The sequence below is a fragment of the Arachis ipaensis genome, chromosome B1 (genome assembly GCF_059453495.1).
Source record: "Arachis ipaensis isolate K30076 ecotype BB chromosome B1, ASM5945349v1, whole genome shotgun sequence".
NCBI lineage: Eukaryota > Viridiplantae > Streptophyta > Magnoliopsida > Fabales > Fabaceae > Arachis > Arachis ipaensis.
In genome coordinates this window covers 114,134,166-114,159,833 of record NC_142436.1, presented here as the reverse complement: position 1 = coordinate 114,159,833, position 25,668 = coordinate 114,134,166, and the positions used below count along the sequence as shown (strand labels likewise).

The 25,668-nt window shown below is 40.0% G+C and overlaps 1 non-coding gene across 1 annotated transcript; it reads left to right on the top strand.

Annotated features, from left to right (window-relative positions):
• The first annotated feature begins 12,462 nt into the window (after window positions 1-12,462).
• LOC148577996 (small nucleolar RNA R71) lies at window positions 12,463-12,569 on the top strand. The gene has a single exon (XR_015904689.1). It is a non-coding gene; the product is annotated as a small nucleolar RNA R71 (small nucleolar RNA).
• The last annotated feature ends 13,099 nt before the right edge of the window (window positions 12,570-25,668 follow it).

Genomic DNA, 25,668 nt, shown 5'->3' with positions numbered 1-25,668 from the left:
CAAGGCCGCACAATGGCTTGAAACTTTTCCTCAAGGAAGCATCACTAGCTGGGATGATTTGGTGACTAAATTTTTAACCAAATTCTATCCACCTCAAAGGGTTAACAGGCTGAAAACCGAGGTACAAACATTCACACAATTGGATGCTGAAAATCTGTATGAAGCATGGGAGAGATACAAGGCTCTGCTGAGGAAATGGCCACCAGAAATGTTCACTGAGTGGGACAAGCTACAGAACTTCTATGAAGGACTCACCCTAAAGGCTCAAGAATCACTTGACCACTCAGCTAGAGGTTCCTTGCAACTCATGAAAACTGCAGAGGAAGCTCAAAATCTTATTGATATGGTGGCTAACAACCAATATTTCTTTGCTCATCAAAGAAACCGCCAACCATCACAAAGAAGAGGAGTAATGGAGCTAGAAGGAGTGGACTCAATCTTGGCTCAAAACAAGATGATGCAGCAGCAAATTCAACAACAATTTGAGCAAATGGCCAAGAGGATTGATAGTCTCCAAGTTGCAGCAGTCAACACTAGCCAACCATCAACCACATGGGGACAGAGTGAAGAAACTCAAGAAAAATAACAACAAGAGCAAGTACAGTATATGCACAACCAAGGACCAAATGAAGTGTATGGTGATACATACAATCCATCCTGGAAGAACCACCCAAACCTCAGATGGGGAGATAATCATACCCAAAACCAACAACCATGGCAGAGGAACTCAAATCAAAACAACCCAAGAAACAACCAAAACCACAACCAGCAGCAGACCAACCAAAACCCCTACAGAAAACCTCAAAACAACTACCCCAACCCCAACCAGTACCAATCAAATAACCAACCCACCAACCAAAATGCCTATCATCCACCACCCACATCTCATAACCCACCTCAAGTATCACCTGAAGCCCAGAGAATCACTAACTTGGAGGCCGTGATAGACAAAATGTTGAAACACCAGGAAATGGTAACCAAGAATTAGGAAGCATCCCTGAAAAGCCTAGAGAGACAGATGGGGCAAATCTCCAAACAGATTTCTGTTGAGAGACCTTCAAGCTCACTGCCGAGTGACACAATCCCAAATCCTAAGGAAGAATGCAAGGCAATACAATTAAGGAGTGGGAGAACATTGATGAGCAACAATGACACTACTAAGAAGCAAGTAGAGAGCAGCAAAAGACCAATAGAAGAGGAACAGCCAACACACACAGAGGAAGCCAATGATGATGATGCAATGGCAAGCAAGGAAGCCTCAAAGCAAACTCAAGCAAAGGGGGAACAACCAAAAATTCCAAAAAAAGGGAATGAAGTAGTTGAAGAGCCAACCAAGAATCAAAAGCAACAAGTAGAGAAAACCTTTATACCTCCACTGCCATATCCCCAGAGGTTCAACAAAGAAACCAAGGACCAGCATTTTCACAAGTTCCTTGAAACCTTCAAAAAGCTGGAAATCAATATTCCTTTTGCTGAAGCACTTGAGAAAATGCCTCTGTATGCCAAGTTTTTGAAGGAGCTTATCAACAAGAAAAGAAGTTGGCTTGAGAAGGAAACCGTGTTACTCACCGAGGAATGCAGTGCTTTGATTCAAAGGGGCATTCCACCAAAACTCAAGGATCCAGGAAGCTTTGTAGTCTCATGCACCATTGGCAGAATAATTCTCAACAAAGCTCTATGTGACCTTGGTGCCAGCATCAACTTAATGCCTCTCTCAATGATGAGAAAACTTACTATAGAAGAGCTTAAACCCACCAGGATGTCATTGGTCATGGCTGACAGATCAATCAAAACACCCACTGGAATTGTGGAAAATCTGTTGGTAAAGGTTGGGGAGTTTATTTTCCCAGCAGATTTTGTGATTTTGGATACTGAAGAGGAAGGAAAAAATTCAATCATTTTAGGAAGGCCATTTCTAGCCACAGCAAGAGCCACTATTGATGTAGAAAAAGGAGAAATGATCTTCAGGGTCCACAATGAACAAATGGTCATAAACGTCTTCAAGTCAATGCAACACATTCCTGAGCAAGAGGATTATGTGAGAGTGGACATGATAGAGAGTTTGGTGGAAGAAATGCTGGAAGAAAGTCCTCAAGAGCAAGAAGGAAATCAAGGGGCAACAAAAGAACAAGTAGCTGAGACTTCCATTGAGCAAGATGAAAAACAAGTCAAGAAGGAAGAAGTACGAAAACAAGAACTGAAACCATTACCCACCCATCTCAAATATGCATTCCTTGGCACATCGGAGAGCTTCCCAGTAATCATTAATTCATCCCTGACAAAGAAGGAAGAAGGAGAACTTCTTGATGTACTCAAAGCTCACAAAGATGCTTTAGGATGGACCATTGATGACCTGAAGGGAATCAGCCTTGCAGTATGTATGCATAAGATCCTCTTGGAAGATAATTCCAAACCAGTGGTTCAACCACAAAGAAGGCTAAATCCCACAATGAAGGAAGTTGTCCAGAAGGAAGTAATGAAGTTGTGGAATGCAGGGATAATCTTCCCAATATCTGACAGCCCATGGGTAAGCCCGGTTCAAGTTGTACCAAAGAAAGGAGGAATGACGGTCATCACTAATGAGAAGAATGAGTTGATCCCCACTAGAACAGTGACTGGGTGGAGGATGTGCATAGACTATAGAAGATTCAATGATGCCACCAGGAAGGATCATTTCCCTCTCCCATTCATTGATCAGATGTTGGAAAGGTTGGCCGGCCATGCCTATTATTGCTTTTTGGACGGATATTCTGGGTATAATCAAATCGTGGTGGACCCCAAGGACCAAGAGAAAACTGCCTTTACATGTCCATTTGGAGTCTTTGCATACCGGAGGATGCCCTTTGGGCTCTGCAACGCCCCTGCCACATTTCAAAGGTGTATGCTCTCCATTTTCTCTTAAATGGTCGAAAAGTTTTTAGAAGTCTTCATGGATGACTTCTCTGTTTTTTGTGATAATTTCAATACTTGCCTAAACCATTTAACCCTTGTCTTAAAACGGTGCCAAGAAACTAATTTAGTTTTGAACTGGGAGAAATGCCACTTCATGGTACCCGAAGGGATTGTTCTTGGCCATAAAGTTTCAAGAAAAGGGATAGAGGTTGATAAGGCAAAGGTTGAAGTCATAGAAAAACTCCCTCCACCAATTAATGTGAAATCTGTTAGAAGTTTCTTGGGGCATGCCAGATTCTACAGAAGGTTTATCAAGGATTTTTCAAAAATAGCTAAACCTTTGAGTAATCTACTAATGCTTGATAACCCTTTTATTTTTGATGAAAACTGCCAGCAAGCCTTTGAAACTTTAAAAAACAAACTCACAACAGCACCAATCATCACACCTCCGGATTGGGAGTTACCCTTTGAACTCATGTGTGATGCAAGTGACCTTGCAATTGGTGCTGTACTTGGGCAAAAGAAGGGCAACTTACATCATGTCATATATTATGCAAGTAAAGTGTTGAATGAGGCCCAAAGAAATTACACCACAACGGAGAAGGAGTTGCTAGCTGTAGTTTATGCTTTTGATAAGTTTAGATCATACTTAATAGGATCCAAAGTTGTGGTTTATACTGACCATGCTGCACTTAAGTATTTGATGTCAAAACAGGATGCTAAACCAAGACTTATCAGGTGGATATTGCTCTTACAAGAGTTTGACATTGAAGTAAGAGACAGGAAGGGCACTGAAAACCGGGTTGCTGACCATTTGTCGAGGCTACCACATGAAACAATTCAACAAACATCTCAGCCCATGAACGAAAGCTTCCCAGATGAGCACCTTTTGCAGATCCAGCAAGCACCCTGGTTTGCTGACATAGCAAACTACAAAGTGGGAAGAAAGATACCTCAAGACTTTTCTAAGCAACAAGTGAAGAAGTTAATCAATGAAGGAAAGAAATTCTTATGGGATGAACCCTTCCTGTTCAAGAGATGTTCTGATGGAGTAATTAGAAGGTGTGTCCCTGAGAGTGAAATGAGGGATATCCTGTGGCACTGTCATGGTTCAGCTTATGGTGGACACTTTGGCCCAGAGAAGACAGCTGCAAAGATATTGCAGAGCGGCTTCTATTGGCCAACTATTTTCAAGGATGCCAGAGAATATGTCCACCAATGTAATGAATGCCAGAAAGCAGGAGGATTAACAAGAAGGAATGAGATGCCTCAAAATTTCATCTTGGAACTGGAATTATTTGATCTATGGGGAATTGATTTCATGGGGCCCTTTCCCCCTTCCCATTCTTTCAGATATATCTTAGTCGCAGTGGAATATGTCTCAAAGTGGGTGGAAGCCATAGCTACGACCACTTGTGATGCACAGATTGTCCTCCAATTCCTTAAAAAGCACATTTTCACAAGATATGGAGTGCCCAAGAGTCTTATCAGTGATGGTGGAAGTCACTTTTGCAACAAACAGATGGAGAAGCTCCTCCACAAATATGGAGTAATCCATAAAGTGGCTACACCTTACCACCCTCAGACTAATGGCCAGGCTGAACTAGCAAATAGGGAGTTAAAGAAGATCCTAGAGAAAACAGTGGGAAGCACAAGAAAATATTGGGCTAGGAAGCTAGAAGATGCATTATGGGCATACAGGACAGCTTTCAAAACTCCTATTGGCAAGTCACCCTTTCAGCTATTTTATGGCAAATCCTGCCACCTCCCTGTAGAGCTTGAACACAGAGCTTTTTGGGCCACTAAACTCCTCAACCTTGATTCCCAAGCTGCAGGGGAAAAAAGGTTGTTGCAACTAAATGAGTTAGATGAATTCAGGATAGAAGCTTATGAGAGCGCTAAGATATACAAGGAAAGAGCTAAGAGGTGGCATGACAAAAAAATCACAAAGAAGGAATTCAAGCCAGGACAGCAAGTGCTCCTGTATAATTCAAGGCTTAAGATTTTCCCTGGCAAACTGAAGTCAAAGTGGACTGGTCCATACTTGGTGACAAAGGTTTTTCCTTATGGGAGCATTGAACTGCTAGATGAAGCAACAAAGAATCAATTCACAGCAAATGGTCACTGAGCAAAGCTGTACTTGGGAGGACAATGGGATAAGGAAAAAGAGGTCCAGAACCTACAGCCTTCTTGAAAGGAATCGAAGGATGTCAAGCTAATGACAATAAAAGAGCGCTTGTTGGGAGGCAACCCAACCTGAGGTAGTTTCCTTTTCATAGCATTTTCAATAAAAATGTTGAATAATTGATACGTATTGCAAGAAGCTAAGTTTGGTGTTGCACACCAAAAACAACTTAAAGGAGAATGGAGGATTCTAAGTTTGGTGTTCCACCAAAACCTCATTCAAAAGCACATTCTAATCTCCTGCACATTGTTAGCTCCAAGCAATCGAACAGATTATCCAACCACTTAACTGCTTTTTAGTCTTAACTTCATAACCTTTAGCAAGGATACAAGATTTTGCCTAGAGTTAACCTGCTGTATCCAGAGAAGTGGCAAGAGCTTAAGTTTGGTGTCCCCACACCAAATTAAATCCACAAGCCACACTCAACTCATGCATACTAACTGGTCATCTAAGGGCTTGAGAAGCAAGCAACTATTGAGAATTATGCAGGGAATTCACCACCAGTTGAAGACACTATGCATCATAACTCAAAAGGGCACAACAGAAGGAAGGACAAAGGAACTGCAAACCAATAGGTTGTATTTACACTTAACTCTTACTGTTGAAAAATGCTTTGACTTGTGTTTTGTTAAAGTGTTCATCTAATACAAGTAGAATCAATCTTAGAATAAGTAAGCTAGTCTATGTGTGTGCTTGTGTGTTTACTGTCACTTAGCAAAAAGCATGTTTTGTCCCCTGCATCTTTAAGTTCAATAAAAGAAATGTTTGAATGTGAAGTAGAATGGTCTCTGTTAGATAGAAGTATAATAAAAGTAAGTGGTGGTATGTGTGTGATTGTATAATAGCTCACTTTTAGTGAATAAAGAGCCAGGATATCTCCTTCTAAGTATAGAGTGGCCTACTGTCTATGAATCTCAATCGAATAAAAATCCTTGGTTAGAAAGAAAAACAAAAAGAAAGAAAAAAAGAAGTGGCAGAACAAAAGAAAAACAAAAAAGAAACAAAGCTGGACACCAATAGCTTGAACTTTAGAATATATGCCTGTGGTGTCTTTGTATTAGGATCTGCTTGGATTATTAAGCTCTTTGGAGTGCATCAACACTTGATGACTTGGGTTAACTAACCCGGGATCATCAGCTGAAAGTCCACTATCAAGAGCAACCTAACTACAAGGCATTTAGTAGCCCAAAGAGGTGCTGGGCATCAATGTTCTAAGAAGGAATGTGAGCCAAGTGTCTATAGTGAATAATGTGTCAAGTATAAAGAAAAAGAAATGAACTTGCTACACATGACACTCAAATAAAGCTTATAAACAAAGTAATAGCCAAGGATAAAGGAATAATGAGAGGTCATAGCAGTATGTTACTTGAAGCTTGAAGGAGACTTTCTAGGCCTAGGAGTCAATAAGAAGTGAGTATTTACATATCCACACAAAATCCCATGAACTATCAATAATACTCTGCTAGCATGAACATCCTCTTCCATTTCATCCTTTCTTCTCAATAAATCTTTTCTTGCTTGGGGACAAGCAAGCTTTAAGTTTGGTGTTGTGATGACAAGTCACCTTAGCCTAGTTTCACTAGCCTTTTTCTTTTGTTTTCAATTGAATTATGCACTTTCTTGAGCAACAAGTAAGCTAATTTGGGTAAATTTTCATGCTTCCTTTGATTGAATCAACCATGTATGAATTCATGCTATTCCATGAGGTTTTAGGCTATAATTGTCACATATTACGATAAAATGAATATCTCATGATTTTAAGCATAGCTTTGATGTGTTTGGTTGATTAATGATAGGTGAAGAAAGCTTGGAGAAAGGTTGAAGCAAGAAGGAATGGCTAGGAGTAAAGAGAGGACAATGGAATAAGTGAAAATGAACCAGGAAGCAAAAAGTTAGCCCCAACGTTAGCCCCTAACTTTTGGGCTAACGTTGGCACATGAAAGTTACTCCCTGGGCACCAAAAGTTTGCGCCAACGTTAGCCCCTAACTTTGTGGCTAACGTTGGCATGAGAAAATCACTCCCTGGGCACCAAAAGTTTGCGCCAACGTTAGCCTCTAACTTTTAGGCTAACGTTGGCACATGAAAAATACAAAGGGGGAGCAAAAGTTTGCGCCAACGTTAGCCTAAGCAAACTTAAAGCTTGCTTGTCCCTAAGCAAGTACTGAAACATAAGAATGATGAATGAAAGAACAAGAGAAATAAGTTCTTATTATAGAAGTCAAGCTCTTGGTTTATGGGGTTTCATGCATAGCAACTTAGGTTCATTCCTTTACTGGTTTCCAGGTCCTTATCATGCTCTTGAATGCTTGCTTGATTGCATCCTATGAGATCCTTATTCTTTGATCCTCCCTTTTTTTTTTCAGAGTTTATTGCATCCTTAGACTAAGTGCTCTGTGAGGGGGCAACTCTTTAAAGTAAGCTTTCAGCCAGCACTCCCGAACCAGTTGGATCAAGGTGCTAGGTGTTGAAACACCCCTAAGGGCTTACTCCCTCAAGTCTCTCTCCCCCATACATGCACACCACAGGCACATGGTTTGTTATTTTCTTTCCTTGAGGCCTTGGTGTCCAGCACCTATTTGGGTTACTAAATGTTCTGTAGCAAGGTTGCTCTTGATAGTGGATTTTCAGTTGATAATCCCGGGTTAGTTAACCCAAGTTACCAAGTGATGAAGCACTCCTAAGAACTTATTCATCCAAGCAGATCCTTGGTACAGGATCACCACAGACACATCCCTCAAGATTTAAACCCTTGGTGCCTAGCCTTATTTTTTATTATTTCTTTCTTTTTCAAACTCTTATTGTTTTTTCTCTTTTTCTTATTAGGATCTTGTTGTTTGGTTAATCTCATAGAATGTGTTTCAAGCATGTTCTTCAGTACACATAAGTGCCCTCATACCTTATAGGTGATCCAACTTAGCTAATCTATTATCCCACCACCAACCTTGAGAACTTACTCCACAATATGAACCCCACTCTGGTTTTTCTTTTCATAACATTCTCTTTCATTAAATTCAAAGGGCAAGCATACAAGTAAGTAGGATGAAGATGAAAATAGGTAACTTGGACCAGCACACATAAACTTAACAAATAAAAATGCTAAAGACAGAATTGAAAATTCCTAAGCTACTATGGAAGCATGTTCTATTTCATACATGATTTTCCTTATTTAGACTTTAAAAAAGATAAAACGAAGAGGGAACTCCACCACCTTTTACTCATGGGGCTGCCCATGCTCTCTCTCTTGTTTGTCCTCTTTGTGTCTACTTGTGTTTTCTTGTATCCGTGTCATTCTGGCTCTTTTCCAATCCTCAAGTGCTTTCCTTACTGATTCATGACTCCTTTCGACTTTTTCTCTTTCTTCTCGCGCTAATTCATCCTTCACTTTTTCACATCTTGTGATTCCCGGATGCAATATAGGCAGTTGTCTGACTAAGTATCCGAGCCTGGCTTGAGTGTTCACATGATGTCCAGTCTCACTCATGTAAACTCCTTTTGAGAATGCCCTGTATTCGTCGAAGAGTTCTGCCTTTTCTATTTGTTTTCGAAGCATCTCATGTATGTGTGCATCTTGATGTGCTTGGATGTTGATTAGCTTTTGGATGGCTTCTTGTTGTTGATCTTGCTTTTGATTTATCCTTTGGAAAGATTCATCCCATTGTCTCCCTTGTTCCAGTTGCTGCTCCATCAATTGCTTTTGCCACTCCTCCTGTTGATTCATCCATCTGGAGAATGATTCTTCTTGGCGGTTCATCATTTGTAGTTGAAGCTCTTTCTGTGCCCCTTGATTCTCCACATATTGTCTAGATAAGCCATCAATGGCTTCCTGTAATTGGTGCATGTCCAAAGTGGCTGGGGCTTGCTCTTTTGGGTCTTGTTCTTCTATAACTTGATGGGCTGTCCTTTTTCTTATCCTTCGTTGAGGTAGGGGAGATGCAACAGCATGCATCCTTCGAACAGTAATTGGGATGGCCACTTTTATCCACTCGTGGTCCTCATCTTCGAACACCACCCCAGCCTTGTCACACAGACAGAAAATAGTGCTGGGGTATCCTAACTTTCCTCCAAAATCGCTTTTCTCAACCATCTTCCAAATGCCTTGGGCTATGAGTTTGTGAACCTTGATCTCTCCTCTTTTGAGTATACATTGCACCATTGTTGCTCTCTTAAGGTTCACCTCTGAATTGTTTCCGGCGAGTAGGATGGATCTCCTTACAATTTCGAACCACCCCTTTGCTTCAGGAGTGAGATCCCCTCTCTTAATGAATTTGGGCTTCCTATGGGGTCTCATACCGAATCAGCTCCTTGTATGCAGATATCTTACACAATCTGGTCATAATTGGGATTGCCATCTATTTTGGACTGATAGCTCTCTTCTACAAATGGTATGGTTCGTAGCTTTAACGCCCTCATGATACTCATGGGACTGAAATTCACGGTTACCCCCCTTACAAAGCTTATATAGGACTCATCTGTCTTATCATACCTGACTGCATTTGCATAAAACTCTCTTATAAGAGTTGCATTTACTTTTGTTACCAAATCAGTGAGGAGCTCCCATCTTCTCTTTTCCACCTTCTCTGCAATTTCGGGGCACTCAGTTTTCTTGACTTGAAAGCCTAGCTCATATATGATCTCCTTATCAGCCATCCACCCAAATTGTAATGCATGGTGAAAGGTTCTGAACTTCTTCTCATCAAAAGGGCGTTGCTCCATAGGCTTCTTCCCTTTTCTTCTTTTAGAGCTGGACGAGGCCATGAGTGACTTTTAAATTTGAATTTGTCGAAGTATGGATGATTGGTGAAAGTGCTTTCAATGGAGTAAGAGGTGTTGAATGTGTGTTCCGAGAGTAAGAAGTACGAATTGAGAATTGGAATGTGAAGGGGTACGGACTAGGAATCACTTATATAGAAAAGTGGTGAGTAAATGAAAGGTGTGGATTGATGGTGTAGGCGTATGATGAACGGATGGGGTTTAGCATGGGATGGGCACAAGGATCATCACTTTTATGATGGGGTTGGTTCGGCTTCCAAGGGTGTTGTTCTTCCAATGTTGCATGGCAACATTTCCCAATGTATGCCCTTTGAAGACATGTGTATAGTCCCCCTTTGTGAAGTGGCCGAACCCTCCTTCTTCAATTGTCCCATCAATTCCTTCGAATTTTCCCCTTCATTTCTCCTACAAGAAAAAAAAAGGAATGTAATTAATAAATTTTGGATAATGGAGGCAAAAATAAAAAAAAATGGGATAACTACTTTTTAAAATTTTTGTTTTTAACTAACTAAGTGCTATTCATGAATGCAAACCAACTGACTATTTAACCGTCCATGTATGCAACATTGGTGACACCAAACTTAGTTTGTGGCCATGTGGTGTAAAAAGATTTGTTCAAAGTTCTAAGAGTGACATGATATGAGTTGTATTTATGTTCACTTAGTGTGCCTTGAACACCAAACTTGTTCTTCACTATATGTTGCAAAAAAAAAGGATTTATTTAAGTGTATGTCAAAGTTGATTTGGAATTCATGAACCTTGCATTATTAACTACTTTAAAAGCATATAAAACATGGGTTGCCTCCCATGAAGCGCTTCTTTAGTGTCACTAGCTTGACATTTTGCCTTTGTCAGGGTGGTTGGTAATGCTTCAAATCTTTCCCCCTCACAGTGAATCTATCTCCATTGGCTTCATTAAGGATCTCCACATGTTCTAAGGAGAGAAATTCTGCTGATGGTGAAAACTTTAGGCAGCTGAGATGGGATGGTGGGGAGATGAGGTGGGATAGCTGGAAGATAAGCTGAGATCACTTTATCCCCTGGAGAGAAATCCTCTGTAGGGATTTTCTTGTTCCTCCATCCCCTTGGTGCTTTCTTCCTTGTTTTTTTTAACTCTACCCTGCTCCTTGTGGCCTCCTTTCCCAGGGAAATTTTGTTGCTGGTCTCATATGATTCTGGTGGGTTTGGCTCCTCTTGGGTTTCCTTTAGCTGTTGCACCTTCTGACTGTTTTGTTTACCAACCAAAGGGATTCCCAAGTATACAGTTTGTGCTTCAGTGCCTGTTTCTTCCACCAGTGCCTTGTCGTGATCTTCCTTTAGTTCCTTGTTTTCTTGATCTGCTTCTTGTGAGGGTTTGAAGACATTGAATGCGAGTTGTTCATCATGTATCCTCAGTATTAGCTCTCCTTGCTCCACATCTATAAGTGCTCTGGCTGTAGCTAGGAATGGTCTTCCCAATATGATTGGGTGAAGGTGACTCTCTTCCATTTCCAATATGACAAAGTCTGTGGGAAGGAAGTAGTTCCCAACCTTTACCAACACGTTTTCAACCACTCCTACTGCTTGTTTTTGAGTTTTGTCAGCCAGCTTAATGACTACGTCTGTGGGCATTAGCTCATTGATCTGCAGCTTCTTCATGAGGGATAAAGGCATTAAGCTGATGCTTGCTCCCAGGTCACAGAGTCCTTTATCAAACCTTGTTTCTCCTATGGCACAGGGGATGTGAAAACTCCCTGGATCCTTCCTTTTTGTAAGCAACTCTGATTGAATGAGAGCACTGGACTCCTTATTCATCACTATTGTTTGCCCTCCTTTGAGTGAGCTTTTCTTGGTCAGCAGCTCCTTCATGCACTTAATGTATGAGGGCATTTGTTGGAGAGCCTTGATGAATGGTATGTTTACATGAAGGGATGCAAACATGTCGAGGAACTTTGAGTATATTCTCTTTTCTACGCCACCCTTGAGTCTTTGGGGAAAAAGGTGCATAGAGGTTCAGAATCTCCTTTTGTGTAATTTTGGTTTCTTGGTGACCCTCTTCCTGCTTCTCTACTGAAGTATCTCCAGAGTGTTTGAAGGATTTGTTCAGCTCTTCCTCAGTCCCCCTATCACTTATAGTGACCATCTTGCATTCTTCCCATCTTACTTTCTTTGCTTCACCTCTCGGGTTTTTTTCTGTGTCACTTGGGTGGTTCCTCCAACCAGGATTATAAGTTTTGGAGTATGGATCATGGGTCTGCCTAGGTGAGTTCCCAATGTAGTTGGCTTGTTCCTGATCATCCTCTGCCTCTGCATTCACTCCTTCTTGAGCTACTGATGAGGTAGTGATTGCTGCTACTTGGTTCCTTTCCATCTTCTTGGTAAGGTCAGCCAGCTGCTTGGTGATCATCTTGTTTTGAGCCAGCAGTGCATCCACGTTGTTTAGTTTTATCACTCCTCTAGTGTTGCCTCTTTCAGAAGCATAGAAGTAGTCATTCTCAGCTACAGTCTCAATGACATCTATGACTTCTTCAATGGTCTTCTTCTTGTTCAGAGACCCCCAGATGAGTGGTCTACTGCCTTCTTTGATTCGTAAGAAAGACCTTCATAGAAAATATGTAACTGCACCCATTCATTGAACATATCTGGCGGGCACCTTCTTGTCAAGTCCTTAAACCTCTCCCATGCTTCATATAGAGTTTCACCATCTTGTTGCTTGAAGGTTTGTACCTCAGCTCTCAACCTGTTGATTCTTTGAGGAGGATAGAATCTCGCCAAGAATTTGTTTACCACATCTTCCCAGGTTGTTAAACTCTCCTTCGGGAAAGATTCCAGCCATTTAGATGCTTTGTCCTTGAGTGAAAAGGGAAACAAAAGCAATCTATAGGTGTCAGGATGAACACCATTAGACTTCACAGTATCACATATCCTCAGGAAGGTGGTTAGATGTTAATTGGGGTCTTCTTGGACACTTCCTCCGAATGAACAGTTGTTCTGAACAAGGGTGATGAGCTGTGGCTTTATTTCAAAGTTATTGGCATGTATGTTTGGCTTTTGGATGCTACTTCCACAGTTTCCTGGGTTTGGATTTATATAAGAGCCTAAAACTCTTCTCTCTTGTCTAGCATGATGCACTAGACCTTCTCTGCCATGGTTGTGAGCCTCTTCTTCATGATGGTTCTCCATATTCTCATCCATGTCTTGTTCAAATTACTCCTCCTCTTCCTCAGCACTAATGACTCTCTTTCCTCTTGCTTCCCTCCTTAATCTAAGGAGGGTCCCCTTAGGTTCAGAATCAAAGGAAGTTGAAGCCTTGCTTCTTCTACCTGTCATAAAACCAACAGAGCAAAAGCAAGAGAGAAATTGTATGGAGTTTACTCTTGTTAGGAATGTTGTTACGGTGAGTGATGCAATATATCAAACAGTTAGTGGGTTAGTGAACTGAATTGTAGAAAAAAATTAAAGATAAAACCACAACGGGTAAGGGGTAGAGGGAAGAAAATAACTAAAACTAAAAGTAAATCACTCAAATAAAATTAAATCAAACAAAAGAAAAATACTCAATCTAGTTATCCACCAATTTAATCATTGTTGATACAAAATCAATCCCCGGCAACGGCGCCATAAACTTGATGCACGAAAACTTGTCTCTCAACAAATTTCCCTCGGCAAGTATATCGAATTGTCATCAAGTAAAAACTCACAATAGAGTGAGGTCGAATCCCACAAGGATTGATTGGTCAAGAAACTTTAATCAGAGGAATGTTCTAGTTGAGCTAAGCAGAAATTGAGTTGATATTTGCAGAAACGTAAATGGCGGGAAAGTAAATAATAGAAAGTGTAAATGATGGAGATAAAGAGCAAAATGTAAATGGCGGAAAGTAAATTACAGAATCTTAAATGGGGATTTGGGGAAATGAACATAAAAGTAAATGGCAGAAAGTAAAGAGAATGGGTAAGATCAGAAATGAGGGATTCATTGGGCTCAGGAGATGTTGTGTTCTCCTGATCAAGTTCATTCCCATCTCTTCCTCAATCAATGCATTCATTGATCTCCTTGGCAATCTTAAGTGATTGGATTCCAATTCCTTGGTAACCCAATCTCTCAAATCTTGATCAATAGCCAATTCCTTGGTCTAATTGCTCATGAGAAGAGATGAAGTATGGTCACTGATTATACCACATGTATTCCCAAATCAAAGTGTTGGTAGGATTATATGTCACTATATCCATCCAAACCCCAATTTGGTCCAACATGAGAAAGAATTTCTAGCATGATCTCTTCATTCCTCTTCCAAGGTTCCGAAGAGATCCAAGTATGAATAGCTTCTTTTCCAAGACAACTACCCAATAGGATGAAGATTGAAAGCTTTCTAGTAAAATCAAGAGAAAAGAAAGAAGAAGAATAATGAAAACTATTATTGATCCATCAAATTACAACAGAGCTCCCTAACCTAAGGAAAGGGGTTTAGTTGTTCATAGCTCTAGAAATGGAAAGCATAAATGAAAAGTACATTTTCATAATAAAACTAGAAGTTGCAGAGAAAGTAAAATATACAGAGTGTAGTTCTCCAAAATGCCAAAAGCTTTCTACTAGTTCAAAACTACTCCTATATATACTACTCTTCTTATCTTCTAGTTGGCTCTTCAAGTCTTAGATATGGGCCTTTGGATCTTTAGTAGAAGTAGTTACAGTCTTTAGTGGGCTCAGCTTTGCTTGCAGAAAAATTGTGAGTTAGGCATGGACGTTAGTTAGGACGTTAGTGGTGTTAACGTTAAGTGAAAATGTGGGTTCGAGAACGTTAGTGACGATCACCTTTTTCACTAACGTTCCAAGCCAAAAATGATCCACGTTAACTTCAACGTTAGTGGCACTAATGTGACCACTAATGTTGCCTCTTGGTCTTTCGCAATCGTTATTGCCATTCACCTTTTCCAATAACGTTGCTTATTGCCCCTTTTTCCCACGTTAGAGTTCATGTTAGTATAACTAACGTGACCCTTAACGTGGGCATGCCTAAGCTTCGAGAGCGTTAGTGACATTTACCTTTGTCACTAATGCTTCAAACGCCCCTTCTTCCTACATTAGTACCTCATGTTAATTGCATTAACGTTACCACTAACGTGGTGGTGATTGCCATCTCTAACGTTAGTGACAAAGGTGAGTGTCACTAACGTTGGCCCAACATTTCTTTCCTCCACGTTAATGTAATTAACGTGGCAACTAACGTGGGCAATATTGGCTTAGTCTAACGTTAGTGACAAAGGTGAGTGTCACTAATGTTGGCGATTCCTTGCTCCTTCCACGTTAGAGTCCACGTTAATGTAATTAACGTGACTCTTAACGTGGCCAATTGTTCCCTTTTGGAATGTTAGTGGTATTCACTTTTACCACTAACGTTGGAGCTTCCCTTTTCCTCCACGTTAGCTTCCACGTTAATGTAATTATCGTGGCCACTAACGTGGGCTATGATGGCTATCGAAGGCGTTATTGGTGATCACTTTTTCCATTAACGTTGAAAGCTAGCTCCCATTCCACGTTAGTAGTCATGTTAGTTAGACTAACGTGGCTACTAACGTGGCTCTTCCTTGCTTTCTTTGTCCTGAAATCAAGCAAATAAAGTGCATCAAATCTTGGTTCTAAATCATGAGATCATGCGTCATCTATTTTACCATTCAATTCATGCATAATTCTCATAAAATCATGTAAAGTTCACAATGTTTGCTTGAATCAAGATGTAAGTGAATATCTACCCAAAACTTGCTTATTTACTAAGAAAATGCATGAAACTACCCTAAAATAGTAAAGAAAAGGTCAGTGAAACTGGCCAAAATGTCCTGGCATCAAAGTCTTCAGTGGGAATCTTTTTGTGCCTTCATCCCCTAAGCAGCTTCCTCTTGGGACCTTTCCTTTTGGTGGGTGGTGATTGCCCAACACCAAACCTAGGTTTGATGTCAGGGAAAACTGTATGAGTTTTTACCAAGGGAGGAGGCTTCAGCATTGCACTCTGCATGCAGGTACCTCCTTTGTTAGGGGGTCGTGGAGGTTTAGAAACCTCGAAAACCATCCAATCCTCATGTAACCTCTGAACCAATTCGCCTTTCTCAACATCATTGAGGGTTCTTCCAGTAGAGAAAGACCTTTGCTCCAAAACCTTAGTAAAAGGAATATTGATTTGTAGCTTCTTAAAAATTTTCAAGAACTATGAGTAGTGCTCGTCCTTGGTCTCCTTTTGGGGCTTCTGCGGGTGTGGTGCTTCAAGCTCATGAATAAGTGTCATAGAGGGGACATGTGACAGTGGAACCTTAGCCTTTTCTGGGGCTTCTTTCTCTTCTGACCCTTCAGCAACTTATACTTCCTCCTTTGGTATGGATTCAGCATCTATTGTGGTGGCCATGCACTCTTCTCTTGGGGTAGGCACTGGGTTACTGGGAGGAGTGAGAGGTCTCTTAAGTTTTTCAGGAAGGTTCCTCTGAATGACTGCACTGCATTCCTTAGTAAGCACCACTGTCTCTAATTCCTTCCAATCCCTCTTGTTATTTAGTATTTTCTTCATGAACTTAACATATGAAGGCATTTGTTCAAGAGCCTCTGCAAAAGGGATTTTGATCTCCAGCTTTTTGAAAACTTCTAGGAACTTGGAGAACTGCTTATCCTTTTCTGCCTGCTGAAGTCTCTAAGGATATGGTAACTTGGCCTTGTACTCTAGGCTTTAGGTAGTACAGAGTGAGTGTCCAGAGTGACTGTAAAGGGATTTTCAGGGTGCTTAGGGGACACGTCCCTTGGATTGGCATTTATGGTTCCTCTCCTTTCTGGGCGTTGAACGCTTGTTCCACCTCCTTCTGGGCATTGAATGCCACTATTGCTCCCTTCTGGGCGTTGAACGCCACTATTACTCCCTTCTGGGCGTTGAACGCTAGGAGCAGTAGACTGGGGTGCTGCACATTCTTCTTCTGGTGCAATATTGTATTGAGATGGAGTAATTAGTGTTCTGCCACTCCATAACTCAATTTCCTAGCATTCTTTAGCTGCTTGCTTGGTTTTTATTTGGTGCAGTTCTATTTTCACACTCTGGAGGGATGCTTGGGTCTCTTGAACTATGTTGTGCTAGCTCCTTGCAAATGCATGCATGCACTCTAACTGCTTTGTCAAAAGGTCCAACCGCTCAACCATTGCTTTATTCTGAGCTAGGATTATGTCTGTGGTAGATTCCTCCTTGGGTTCCCCTCTTGCCTTGGGTCTTTCTGCTGTGTATAGGTGTTGATTATTAGCAACTGTTTCAATGAGCTCCTGAGCTTCTTTGGGTATTTTCAACATGTGTAAGGAGCCACCTACAGAATAATCCAGGGACATTTGGGCTGCATCAAGGAGTCCATCATAAAAGATGTCCAGCTCGACCTAGTAGGTGAACAGCTGAACAAGGCATTTTCAGAGCATTGACTTGTATCTCCCCCAGGCATCATAAAGAGACTTGCCCTCCTCTTATTCAAAGTCTTGAATATTCTTCCTTAGTTTAGTTAACTTTCTTTGAGGGAAATATCTGTTTAGGAACTTGTTAGCTACCTTACTCCAGGTGTTCAGGATTTCCTTCGGTTGATCAACTAACCAGTCCTTGGCCTGATCCCTCACAGCAAACGGGAAGAGCAGCAGCCTGTACACGTCAGGGTCCACTCCATTGGTCCTTACAGTGTCACAGATTTACAAGAAATCAGAGATGAATTTGGTGAGGTCTTTCTGGGGGTGTCCACGAAACTGACAGTTTTTCTACACTAACTTGATCAATTTTGGGTTGAGCTCAAAATTGTCCGCTTCTATGGGAGACATGCTAATGCTTCTTCCATAGAAATCAGGAGTGGGAGCTATATATGACTGATGAGAGGACTTTTGACGGTTTAGAATTTCACAAATGAAGTCTCGTTGCAATATAGTTTCTAAACCAACACTAATCCTTTCGTACAAAAATTTTGTTTGTCACTAAAACAAACCCCTAAAATTATAAACTGAAGTATTTAAACCTCGGGTCGTTCTCCCTAGGAATTGCAAACAAATGTTCTTGTTATTGGTTATAGAGTATGTTTGGGGTTTTGAGATTTTAGACAAGAAATATAAATGGCAAAAAAATAAACTAATAACTAATCAAAGCTCTTGGCAAGGATATGAGAACGAGAAGTCCTATCCTAGTTATCCTCCTCAATTGTGACCACAAATTGTCCATTGCTACCACTTAGTTAACCTCTAACCATGGAGAAAAGTCAAGTGGATGAATCAACTTGATTCCACAAGTCCTAGCCAACTCCCAAGGGAAAAACTAGCTTTAGTGGTATCCAAATCAATTAGCAACTTCTAATTGTCAATCAACAAAGGAATTAGATAACTCAAGCGTCACTAATTACTTCACCTAGGCCAAGAGGGAAAATTCTATGCTAAAATCCAACCAAGCATTTCATCAAACACTTGGAAGGCACTAAAGAAAAGCATAGTAAATGGATAACAACAATAAAATCTAAAAACAATTATTGTAAGAAATCAATAACAACAATCAAAAGGAACACAATTATTATGAATTACCTCTAATTGAATTGAAAGAGAAGAGAAGGAACAAAAGTAGATGTACAACAAAGCATGGAAACAAAATAGAAGAGATTACAACAAAAGAATAGAGGAAGATGAATGTAACAACAAGAATTGAGAATCAAAGTAGAAGAAGATATGAATTGAAACCTAGATCTAAGAACTAAACCTAATCCTAATTCTAATCCTAGAGAGAAGTGAGAGCTTCTCTCTCTAAAACTAACTCTAACTACTTCTAAAACTTAAACTATGACTAATGATCAAAAGTATATTAATTCCCCTTCAATCCTTGGCTTAAATAGCATCAGAAATAAGTTGAATTGGGCCCACAAGGCTTCTAAAATTGCTGGCCATGAGTTGCACTAAATGAACAATGTGCCACCATCGGTGCGTACGCATACCGTGCCCGTGCGCGCCCCTATGCACGGTGCAACTATGGCAAATCTTATATCATTTCGAAGCCCCGGATGTTAGCTTTCCAACGCAATTGGAACCGCATCATTTGAACCTCAGTAGCTCAAGTTATGGTCGATTGAGTGCGAAGAGGTCGGCTTGACAGCTTTTGCGATTCCTTCATTTCTTCATGAGTTCTCCATTTTTACATGATTTTCCTTCATTCCCTTGATCCAATCTTTGCCTCCTAAATCTGAAATCACTTAACAAACATATCAAGGCATCTAATGGAATCATGGCAAATTAAATTTACATATTTTAAGTCCTAAAACTATGTTTTCACTCTTAAGCACAATTAAAGGAGAAGTTATAAAACCATGCTATTTTATTGGATAAAGTGGGTAAAAGGTCATAAAATCCCCTAAAGTCAATACAAGATAAACCCTACAAATGGAGTTTATCAATGACCCCAAGGTTCTTCTGGGTTGTGCACTCCCAATTGGATCCATCGTGATTTTGGTGTTCCTAAACCAACAAGAGACAAAAAAAAGTAGGAGTCTCTATATCAAAGTCTAGAGAACTCCTAGTGAGATACCCAAAAGAAATATTTTTTTTTTAAGAATTCGAAAATAAAAATAAAAAAATTTGAATAAAAATTCGAAAATAATAAATAAAAAAATAACTAGTGATTTCAAAAAATTTTTAAAAAATTAGAAAGAAAGGGATTCAAAAATTTTCGAAATTCAGAAGGAAAGAGAAAACACTAGAGAAATACCAAACTTAAAATTTGAATTTGAATAAATAAGATAAGATAAGGTAAGATAATAAAAATTTTAAACTTAAGGAAAAAATAAAGATTAAAGATCAAGAAAGATAAATAAGATATGATTAAAGAAAATTCAAACAAGAAGATTGCTAATGGGACACCAAACTTAAAATTTTAAATCAAGATAGGATAAAGGTTCAAAGATTTTCGAAAATAAAATATTTTTTTTTGAAAATTTAAAAAGAAAAGAAAAAAACTAGAAGGACACCAAATTTAAAACTTTTGAGATCAATTAACAATAATTTCAGAAAAATAGAAAGAAAAACACTAAAAGTTTTGAAATCAAATAAGGGGAAATACAAAAAAATTTCGAAAAAGAAGTAAAGGTAAAACAAGGTAGAAATAAAAAATTCAAGAAAACAAATAAGAACAATTTTTGAAAATCAAGTGAAGAAAAATAATTGACCAAGACTACCAAGAAACACCAAACATAAAAACTTTGACACAAAATTCGAAAAAGAGAAAAAGATGACTAAGATGAATTTTTGAAAAATTTTAAGAAAAGAAATAAGGAACCCAATTAAAAGTAAAACTAGTAAAAGTACCTTATCTAAGGAGCAAGACAATCGGTAGTTGTCAATCACGAACAATCTCCGGCAACGGCGCCAAAAACTTGGTCGGCGAAATTGAACTCGCACAACTTTACCGGCAAGTGCACCAGGTCGTCCAAGTAATACCTAAGGTGAGTGAGGGTCGATCCCACGAGGATTGTTGGAATGAGCAAGTAATGCTTATCCTGCAGATCTTAGTCAGGTGAATAGAAAGATAGTGGTTGTTGTTGTAGGCGCATAAAACACAATAATAAAGAAAGCAGTAAAGAATTGATATAGAAACAATCATGAGAAATCAGTTAAAGCTTGGAGATGCTTTATTTTCCGGATTAATACTTCTTACTAACTACTTTAACAATGAATGATTCATTCTATGGCAAAGCTGTAGGTGATTAACTTCTGTCCTCTCAGCAAGTTAATCTCCTCTAATCCATATCAAACTCCATTGTCAATGGTCATTTAATATGAACGAGGATGAAGCCCGTGCAATTCACTCTCCTTTGATCCTACTCAAAACGGCACAGACAAGGTCAGATCTTCCGGATTGGAGAATGAAGCTCAATGTTCTAGCCTTAGCGCGACAGAAACCTCATTACCCATAACTAACGAGATTATATGTCACATATCCCAACATCCCAGATAAATTATTGGTTTAGGAGATGTATTCTCAAGCTTTAGCTCAATACTATCCGGGTCAGGACTCGCAAGAACTCATTTAGAATAAGGGATCATACTATCGTTCCACCGCAGATTCATTAGGTGAAGAACGACAATAAATCATAGAATGGAACCAAACATATATTAAACTAAAGAAGTAATCATATTAATCCATAGGTCAAGCAGAGCTCCTAATCTTAACCTAGGAGGTTTAGTTGCTCATAATTTACAGAGAAAACAGAGAAAGTCTGTCTAATGTTGTCAAATTCCTCCCTCCTGGAAGGCGTGATCCTCAGGAGGAAGGAAGTTCCCTATTTATAGTAAAAAACTCTAAGACTATACCTAAAAGATATTAAAAATTACAGAAAGAAAAATAAAATAAGCTAAGAATTGATAAAATCCACTTTGGGGCCCACTTGGTGAGTGTTTGGGCTGATGCCTGGCGTTCAACTTGGATTCTGGGCGTTCAACTTGGAGAGGGGGTGAATTTGCTGGCTTTTGGTCCCTGGCTGGCATTGAACGCCAGTTTTGGGCGTTCAACTTGGGGGTTGGTCCTTCTTGGGCATTGAACTCCAGATATGGACGTTCAACGCTAGTTTTGGCAATCCTTCTGGAAAGGAAGTATAGACTATTATATTTTGCTGGAAAGCTCTGGAAGTTAGCTTTCCAATGCCATTGAGACCGTGTCATTTGAACCTTTGTAGCTCAAGATATGCTTGTTTGGATGCATGGAGGTCAGGGTTGACAGCATCTGCTACCCTTTCTTCATCTCTAAACAAGATTCTGCCAAATTTGCCCAAAAATCTCCTAAAATCATAGAAAAAACAAAAAATCTCAAAGTAGCATCCAAAAGATGAATTTTTCAGTAAAACATACTAAAACTTAAAAAAATATAACTAAAAACACTATGAAAATGCTATGAAAAAGGGTATAAGATATTCACTTATCACTAATGACGGTAAAGAAGCGCTTGTTGGGAGGCAACCTGGTGTAGTACAAACCCCACACTCTCGTACAGCAGTACCAGCAAGTGTACTGGGTCGTCCATGTAATACCTGAGCGAGTCAGAGTCGATCCCACGAGGATTGTGGTTTGAAGCAAGCTATGGTTATCTTGTAGGTCTTAATCAGGCAGATCAGAAGGTTGTTGGGTGGAACTTTGTATAAGTATTTGTTATATCAAATATTTGGATGTTAAGTTGGAATAATGATAGGAATAGAGTTGAGAGTTGGAGTTTCTTTGCCTTTCTAAATTAACTCTGGTACTACTGTCTTCTTGCTTGTGAATGATATTCTTCTATGGCAGGCTGTATGTGATCAAAGCTATTGCCCGTGGTCATTGATCTCTTCTGCTCCAGATTAAACGCCATTGCCCATGGTTATTCAATTTGACGAAGGGTGAAGCTCTAGCAGTCCATTCTCTTAGCGATCCTACTCAAAACACCACAGACAAGGTCAAATCTTCCAGATCAGAGAATGCTGCTTCTTAGGATTCTAGCCTATACCACAGAGACCCTAATCTCCCCAGAAATCAGCTGAACTGGTGTCTCAAGAAGTCCCCAACGAAGTCATGGATTAGCCGTCTGAGAGATGTATAAACATAGCTGTTGGCTCGTGCTTTCCTACCAAGTTTCACACAAACCCAAGTAGACACGGGTGTTTGTTAGGCACGTTCGTCTTAATGTGATGAACAGAGCTAATTGGTTAGATCATCATATTCACCACAATGAAGATCGGATTATACATCTTAGAGATAAATTAAACACGGATCGAAAAAGAAACAGTCTTACTTTTATTAATTCATAGGACTCAGCAGGGCTCCTCCCCTCAACCTAGGAGATTTAGAAACTCATGCTAATGGTAAAACATGTATGATGGTCTTCTGAATCAAAGATTCCCCAAATTACATAAATAAAATCCCTAAAATACTAAACAAATGACTAGTAAAGGTAAAATAGTCTATTTAGTGCTAAAATCCACTTCTGGGGCCTACTTGGTGAGTGTTTGGGCTGAGATTTAATGAGATCCATGTGCTATGAGGTCTCTGGGGCATGGAACGCCAGCTAGGGGTCCTCTTTGGCCGTTTGTACATTGGTCTCTGCTCTTTGGTCGCTGAACGCCTGGAAGGGGGCAGGTAGTTGGCGTTGGATGCCAGTTTTGGGCCTTCTAATCCGAAGCAAAATATGGACTATTATATATTGCTAGAAAGATCTGGAAGTCAGCTTTTCATAGCCGTTAAAAGCGCTTCATTTAGACTTCTGTAGCTTTAAAAAAGCTCTTCCGAATTCAGGCAAGTCAAATCTAGACAACATCTACAGTGCTTTCTCTGTCTCTGAATAAGACTTCTGCACCAGCTCCTCAATTTCAGCCAGAAAATACTTGAAATTGTCCAAAAACACAAAAACTCATAGTAGAATCCAAAAATCTGAATTTAACACTAAAACCTATAAAAACTTAATAAAAACTAAATAAAAACTACTAAAAACTATATGAAAATACTGCCAAAAAGCGTATAAAATATCCGCTCATCACAACCCAACCATACGTATCCTATAGTTTACTTTCACTTTCTTTCAATTTCATTTATTTAAGTTTGATTTCATAGTAAGTTATTTTCTATTTATTTTTATAGTTTTCCTTATTTACTGACGTTTGTGATCATGTATAGTGCTTAAAACAGAAACAGAAAAGCACAGCAGGAAAAGCAGCAGACCCTGGAGGAGACACCCTGCTGGTATTGAACGCTAGTCTGGCGTTTAGTGCCCAGGGAGGAGCATAGGAGTTGGATGTTAAACATCCAAATGGGAGCAGTTCAGGACCAATTTTTGGTCCGCTTAGAACGTTCAACGCCCATTCTTGGCGTTGAAAGCTAGAAATTCAAAAAAAAAAGTTACAGAACCCCCTGGTGGCATTCAACACCAGCCCGGTGTTCAATGCCCAAGGGGAAAGGCAGAGTGGGCATATTTGAATTTTGAAGTCTTTGACCAATGAATAACACCCAACCACCAACCACTTTACCATTTACTCACTCTTATCCATTCTCTCTCCCTTTTCACCCATTTTTCCATCCACATTCATCCATCATATCACCTATTACTTCCCTTGATTCTCTCAACCCACCGTTCACTCCACCTAATCACCTCTCATCAATCCCATCCATCTCTCTTTCCAACAACCACATTCAAATTCAATCCCCCCTCATTTTTCCCTCCCCATAACCGAACCAACCACACCCTCCTCCTATAAATACCCATCACTTCATCCACTTTTACGACACCTTCACTACTCTTCCCCTCTTACTTCCTCTTCACATTACAAATTTCTTTTATTCATTTTCCCCCCTTCTTCTCTATTTCCTTCTTCTATTTTCTTTACTTTCCCTTTTCTCATATTTTTTTTGCTCAGGGACGAGCAAAATTTTTAAGTTTGGTATTGGACGCTCCGCTTTTTGCTTCTTCATTCTTACATCCATGGCACCAAAAATCGGAGAGTCCTCAAGAAAAAGAAAAGGGAAAGCCCCCGCTTCCGAGCCATGAAATATCACAAGATTCTTCACAAAGGCTCATCAAGACCATTTTTATTATGTGGTGAGGAAGAAGAAAGTGATTCCCGAGGTCTCCTTCAAGCTGAAGGACGATGAGTACCCTGTACCAGATTCCGAGATGGGGTTGGGAAATTGGTGCATGAAATTACAATCACACTTTTGCAACTCCGCACAACTAACCAGCAAGTGCACTGGGTCGTCCAAGTAATACCTTACGTGAGTAAGGGTCGATCCCACAGAGATTGTCGGCTTGAAGCAAGCTATGATTATCTTGTAACTCTTAGTCAGGATATCAATAATTCTCAGATTTGATTGTAAAAAGTAAAAGAACATGAAATAAATACTTGTTATGCAGTAATGAAGAACAGGTTGAGGCTTTGGAGATGCTTTGTCTTCTGAATCTCTGCTTTCCTACTATCTTCTTCATCATGCACGCAAGGCTCCTTCCATGGCAAGCTTTATGTTGGGCATCACCATTGTCAATGGCTACTTCCCGTCCTCTCAGTGAAAACGTTCCAAATGTGCTGTCACCGCACGGCTAATCATCTGTCGGTTCTCGATCATGTCGGAATAGGATCCATTGATCCTTTTGCGTCTGTCACACGCCCAAAATTCGCGAGTTTGAAGCTCGTCATAGCCATCCCTTCCCAGATCCTACTCAGAATACCACAGACAAGGTTTAGACGTTCCGAATCTCAGGAATGGCCGCCAATAATTCTAGCTTATATCACGAAGACTCTGATCTAAATCATGAGGCTAAGAGATATGCATTCAATCTAAGGTAGAACGGACGTGGTTGTCCGGCACGCGTTCATAGGTGAGAATGATGATGATTGTCACGGATCATCACATTCATCAGGTTGAAGTGCGAATGAATATCTTAGAATAGAAGCAAGCGTGATAGAATGGAAAACAGTAGTAATTGCATTAATTCATGAAGAACAGCAGAGCTCCTCACCTCCAACAATGGGGTTTAGAGACTCATGTCATAGAGAATACAATATGAAACGTGTAAAGTGTCATGAGGTACAAGATGAATCACTAAAAGTAGTTTTTATAGTAAACTGGTGACCTAGGGTTACAGAAAATGAGTAAGCTAGGGTGTTTAGTGTAAAAATCTACTTCCGGGGCCCACTTGGTGTGTGCTTGGGCTGAGCATTGAAACTTCCATGTGTAGAGACTTTTCTTGGAGTTAAACGCCAGCTTTTGTGCTAGTTTGGGCGTTTAACTCCAGTTTTTATGCCAGTTCCGGCGTTAAACGCCAGAATTCTTGAGTTGACTTGGAACGCTTGTTTGGGCCAT